This window comes from Antechinus flavipes, chromosome X (assembly GCF_016432865.1).
Source record: "Antechinus flavipes isolate AdamAnt ecotype Samford, QLD, Australia chromosome X, AdamAnt_v2, whole genome shotgun sequence".
In the NCBI taxonomy this organism is placed as follows: Eukaryota; Metazoa; Chordata; class Mammalia; order Dasyuromorphia; family Dasyuridae; genus Antechinus; species Antechinus flavipes.
In genome coordinates, this window is record NC_067404.1 from 48,820,075 (window position 1) to 48,826,764 (window position 6,690).

Below are 6,690 nucleotides of genomic sequence, written 5' to 3' on the forward strand. Positions count from 1 at the left end.
ATCCTTGGACAAAGACTGCCCCAGAACTTATTAGCTTTTGAATCATACATAATTTCTTATGATAAAAAGTGTGTGTGGGAAAAAACACGCCCTATATAAATGCCACTGTGGAAGTTACTCATGAACAGGCCCTTTAGAATTTTTCAAGATGCTCATTTTGTAGAGAAATGGAAAAACAGAAATGTCAGCCCCAGCATCTGAAAGGGTACCGATCTCCTGGTAATGAGAGAGGCAGCTGTTTCAATACAAAATTTTCTAAGTAAAATGTCCCATTGTGACTTGGATTCCCTAATTAATTACACAGAACACTCTGAGCTTAGTGGTATTCTACCACCCAGAAAAAATGGGGGTCTTCCAAAAGAAGATTTAATCTAAGGCAATTTGATTGGAAGTGATCAAAGACAGAGATCAAACCCAGAAAAGGCTCTTCTGAATAAAAACCAAATCTAAAAGTGGTATCAAATTATAAATGGAAAATTCATGGTAATTTTGAGGTTTTGAGAAACAGAGTATCAGAAAATGGGGTTTAATCCAACTATCCATAAAGGTAGGGGAGTTGTCGACACATTAGGGAGAGAGACTAAACCTGGGATTTTATTCATCCACATGGGGAGCTGCCAGATGAGGAAACCCATTCCTCTCTCTCCCTTCCCTTCCCTCTCCTTCTCCCTTTCTCTCTTACACATGTGCATGTGCTGTAGCTTAGCACCTTTTTTCATCATCTGTCCTCAGAGAGCTTGCTCAGAACACTACAGAGGTAAACTGACTTGTCCAGAGTCATGCAACCAATGGGTCAGAAACAGGGTTCCAGCCCATGGCTGCCATTACCATGGGTAAACTACTCATTATATTAGGTTTGTTCTTCATGAAATGATCTGTCCCTCCCCTAGAGGTAATAGTATTTCTTGATTCCTCAACAAAAGTCTACTCAAAAGATGATGGATAGGTTTGGCCACGGTAGCTCACAGAAATATCAGTTAAAGGGGTGGTAGGCTTATGAGTTTTGCAGGTATAAGGAGCATCAAAATCCATTAATTAAGCATCAGGACACCTGCAGGGAACCTTTGCCACATAATGACTTGGAGGGGGGCACATGTTTGTGGTACTCATCAAGCCTCATCACTTAGACCTTTTCTTTTTCTTTTTTTTTCCTTTTTTTTTTTAACAATTTTTTCTCTCTACCTTTTTTGTTTCTTCTAGGCACTCACTATTCTCTCCTTTCTTCTATCTTCTTTCCTTCATTATGCTAAGGTCATTATATCTAGAACACAGCTTAGTTTGGACCTTTTTGTTCTATTCATTTCACTTCAGTTCAACCTAATTTAACAAAAAAAGTGATTAAGCAGCTACCATGTACAAAGCTCTTTATTCAGTGTTGGAGATACAGATACAGGTTCTTTCCTCCAGCAGCTTATAATCTAATGATATTATTAGACATGTGCTTAGGTAACTATTACAGAAGACAAAAATAAATGAAAAGGAGATTGCATGGAATATGGAACAGACATGATATTCACCAGTCATGTCATGTGAGCTCACTGATTTTCTCAGGTAAAAATAATCTTCACAGCATTCATAGAATGGAACAAGCTTATTTGCTATAACTTTCTCAACTGAGGCAAAAGACTGCACCCAATTCTGTTTTTTTTTTTGAATAACTTTTTATTGATAGAACCCATGCCAGGGTAATTTTTTACAGCATTATCCCTTGCATTCACTTCTGTTCCGATTTTTCCCCTCTCTCCCTCCATCCCCTCCCCCAGATGGCAAGCAGTCCTTTACATGTTGAATAGGTTACAGTATAACCTAGATACAATATATGTGTGCAGAACCGAACAGCTCTCTTGTTGCACAGGGAGAATTGGATTCAGAAGGTATAAATAACCCGGGAAGAAAAACAAAATGCAAGCAGTTTATATTCATTTCTTTGGGTGTAGCTGCTTCTGTCCATCTTTGATCAATTAAAGCTCTTTTTATCGAAGAGATCCACTTCCATCAGAATACATCCTCAAACAGTATCATTGTTGAGGTATATAATGATCTCCTGGTTCTGCTCGTTTCACTTAGCATCAGTTCATGTAAGTCTCTGCAGTCCTCTCTGTATTCATCCTGCTGGTCATTCCTTACAGAACAATAATATTCCATAATGTTCATATACCACAATTTACTCAACCATTCTCCAATTGATGGGCATTCTTTCATTTTCCAGCTTCTAGCCACTACAAACAGGGCTACCACAAACATCCTTGCACATACAGGTCCCTTTCCTTTCTTTAGTATCTCTTTGGGGTATAAGCCCAGTAGAAACACTGCTGGATCAAAGGGTATGCACAGTTTGATAACTCTTTGAGCATAGTTCCAAATTGCTCTCCAGAATGGCTGGATGTGTTCACAATTCCACCAACAATGTATCAGTGTCCCTGTTTTCCCACATCCTCTCCAACATTCCCCATTATCTTTCCCTGTCATTCTAGCCAATCTGATGTGTAGTGTACACACAATCAGGTGTGTAGTGGTATCTCAGAGTTGTCTTAATTTGCATTTCTCTGATTAATAATGATTTGGAGCATATTTTCATATGTCTATAGTTTCAATTTCTTCATCTGAGAATTGTCTGTTTATATCCTTTGACCATTTATCAATTGGAAAATGGTTTGATTTCTTATACATTAGAGTCAATTCTCTATATATTTTGGTAATGAGGCCTTTATCAGAACCTTTGATTGTAAAAATGTTTTCCCAGTTTATTGTTTCCCTTCTAATCTTGTCTGTATTTGTTTTGTTTGTACAAAAACTTTTCAATTTGATATAATCAAAATTTTCTATGTTGTGGTCAATAGTGATCTCTAGTTCTTCTTTGGTCATAAATTCCTCTCTCTTCCACAAGTCTGCAAGGTAAACTATCCTATGCTCTTCCAATTTATTTATAATCTTATTCTTTTTTTTTAATTTTAATATCTTTTTATTGATAGAACACATGCCAGGGTAATTTTTTACAGCATTATCCCTTGCATTCATTTCTGTTCCGATTTTTCCCCTCCCTCCCTCCACCCCCTCCCCCAGATGGCAAGCAGTCCTTTACATGTTGAATAGGTTACAGTATATCCTGGATACAATATATTTGTGCAGAACCGGACAGTTTTCTTGTTGTACAGGGAGAATTGAATTCAGAAGGTATAAATAACCCGGGAAGAAAAACAAAAATGTAAGCAGTTTATATTCATTTCCCAGTGTTCTTTCTCTGGGTGTAGCTGCTTCTGTCCATCTTTGATCAATTAAGGCTCTCTTTATCGAAGAGATCCACTTCCATCAGAATACATCCTTAAACAGTATCATTGTTGAGGTATATAATGATCTCCTGGTTCTGCTCATTTCACTCAGCATCAGTTCATGTAAGTCTCTGCAGTCCTCTCTGTATTCATCCTGCTGGTCATTCCTTATAAAACAATAATATTCCATAACATTCATATACCATAATTTACTCAACCATTCTCCAATTGATGGACATCCTTTCATTTTCCAGTTTCTAGCCACTACAAACAGGGCTACCACAAACATTCTTGCACATACAGGTCCCTTTCCTTTCTTTAGTATCTCTTTGGGGTATAAGCCCAGTAGAAACACTGCTGGATCAAAGGGTATGCACAGTTTGATAACTTTTTGAGCATAGTTCCAAATTGCTCTCCAGAATGGCTGGATGTGTTCACAATTCCACCAACAATGTATCAGTGTCCTTGTTTTCCCACATCCTCTCCAACATTCCCCATTATCTTTCCCTGTCATTCTAGCCAATCTGATGTGTAGTGTACACACAATCAGGTGTGTAGTGGTATCTCAGAGTTGTCTTAATTTGCATTTCTCTGATTAATAATGATTTGGAGCATATTTTCATATGTCTATAGTTTCAATTTCTTCATCTGAGAATTGTCTGTTTATATCCTTTGACCATTTATCAATTGGAGAATGGTTTGATTTCTTATAGATTAGAGTCAATTCTCTATATATTTTGGTAATGAGGCCTTTATCAGAACCTTTGATTGTAAAAATGTTTTCCCAGTTTATTGTTTCCCTTCTAATCTTGTCTGTATTTGTTTTGTTTGTACAAAAACTTTTCAATTTGATATAATCAAAATTTTCTATTTTGTGGTCAATAGTGATCTCTAGTTCTTCTTTGGTCATAAATTCCTCCCTCTTCCACAAGTCTGCAAGGTAAACTATCCTATGCTCTTCCAATTTATTTATAATCTTATTCTTTTTTTTTTTAATTTTAATATCTTTTTATTGATAGAACACATGCCAGGGTAATTTTTTACAGCATTATCCCTTGCATTCATTTCTGTTCCGATTTTTCCCCTCCCTCCCTCCACCCCTTCCCCCAGATGGCAAGCAGTCCTTTACATGTTGAATAGGTTACAGTATATCCTGGATACAATATATTTGTGCAGAACCGGACAGTTTTCTTGTTGTACAGGGAGAATTGAATTCAGAAGGTATAAATAACCCGGGAAGAAAAACAAAAATGCAAGCAGTTTATATTCATTTCCCAGTGTTCTTTCTCTGGGTGTAGCTGCTTCTGTCCATCTTTGATCAATTAAGGCTCTCTTTATTGAAGAGATCCACTTCCATCAGAATACATCCTTAAACAGTATCATTGTTGAGGTATATAATGATCTCCTGGTTCTGCTCATTTCACTCAGCATCAGTTCATGTAAGTCTCGCCAGTCCTCTCTGTATTCATCCTGCTGGTCATTCCTTACAGAACAATAATATTCCATAACATTCATATACCATAATTTACTCAACCATTCTCCAATTGATGGGCATCCTTTCATTTTCCAGCTTCTAGCCACTACAAACAGGGCTGCCACAAACATTTTGGCACATACAGGTCCCTTTCCCTTCTTTAGTATCTCTTTGGGGTATAAGCCCAGTAGAAACACTGCTGGATCAAAGGGTATGCACAGTTTGATAACTTTTTGAGCATAGTTCCAAATTGCTCTCCAGAATGGCTGGATGTGTTCACAATTCCACCAACAATGTATCAGTGTCCCTGTTTTCCCACATCCCCTCCAAATTCCCCATTATCTTTCCCTGTCATTCTAGCCAATCTGACAGGTGTGTAGTGGTATCTCAGAGTTGTCTTAATTTGCATTTCTCTGATTAATAATGATTTGGAGCATATTTTCATATGTCTATAAATAGTTTCAATTTCTTCGTCTGAGAATTGTCTGTTCATATCCTTTGACCATTTATCAATTGGAGAATGGTTTAATTTCTTATAGATTAGAGTCAATTCTCTATATATTTTGGAAATGAGGCCTTTATCAGAACCTTTGATTGTAAAAATGTTTTCCCAGTTTATTGTTTCCCTTCTAATCTTGTTTGCATTTGTTTTGTTTGTACAAAAACTTTTCAATTTGATATAATCAAAATTTTCTATTTTGTGGTCAATAGCGATCTCTAGTTCTTCTTTGGTCATAAATTCTTCCCTCTTCCACAGGTCTGCAAGGTAAACTATCCTATGCTCTTCCAATTTATTTATCATCTCATTATTTATGCCTAGGTTATGAACCCATTTTGACCTTATCTTGGTGTACGGTGTTAAGTGTGGGTCAATGCCTAATTTCTGCCATACTAATTTCCAATTTTCCCAGCAATTTTTGTCAAATAATGCATTCTTATCCCAGAACTGATGTCTTTGGGTTTGTCAGACACTATATTATTAAAGTTATTGGCTGTTTTGTCCTTTGAACCTAACCTATTCCATTGATCAACTAGTCTATTTCTTAGCCAATACCAGATGGTTTTAGTAACTGCTGCTTTATAATTTTAGATCTGGTACAGCTAGGCCACCTTCATTTGATTTTTTTTTTCATGAATTCCCTTGAAATTCTTGACCTTTTGTTTTTCCATATGAACTTTGTTGTTATTTTTTCTAGTTCATCAAAGTAGTTTTGGGGAGTCTGATTGGTATAGCGCTAAATAAATAGATTAATTTAGGTAGTATTGTCCTCTTTATTATATTTGCTCGCCCAATCCAAGAGCATTTAATATTTTTCCAGTTGGTTAGATCAGACTTAATTTGTGTGGAAAGTGTTTTGTAGTTTTGCTCATAAAGTTTCTGATTTTCCCTTGGCAGATAGATTCCTAAATATTTTATACAATCAGTAGTTACTTTAAATGGAATTTCTTTTTGTAACTCTAACTGTTGGGTTTTGTTAGTGATATATAAGAATGCTGATGACTTATGTGACTTTATTTTGTATCCGACTGCACCCAATTCTAAAGGAAGTTGGGGTGAAACCTTGTGATAAAAGCACAGACATGAACAAAACAACAGTCAATTATTTTTCTCTTCTTGAGTCTTAAAGCTCTGTTTGAGTGATCATGGAAAACCAGATGTAGGCTTCTAAAAATCAGTGATCACACTTTATCCAGTATATAGTTATGGTACCACATTATGTGTCCATCGATCTGCTGAATTGTTTTGCTTCTTTCATTCCTCCTGCCTATGCCCCCCAATATCTCTCCTGTCCACATTCTTTTTCTCTTTCCAGTCCCAGTTCAAATGGCAGGAGTGATCTCTTTCTCCTGTAAACTCTTATGGCCTGTTCTTTGTCCTGATCATGTGGCATTTATCGTATGCTTCCTTATATGGTAATCATTTGTTCACATCCTGCTCTTCTTTTC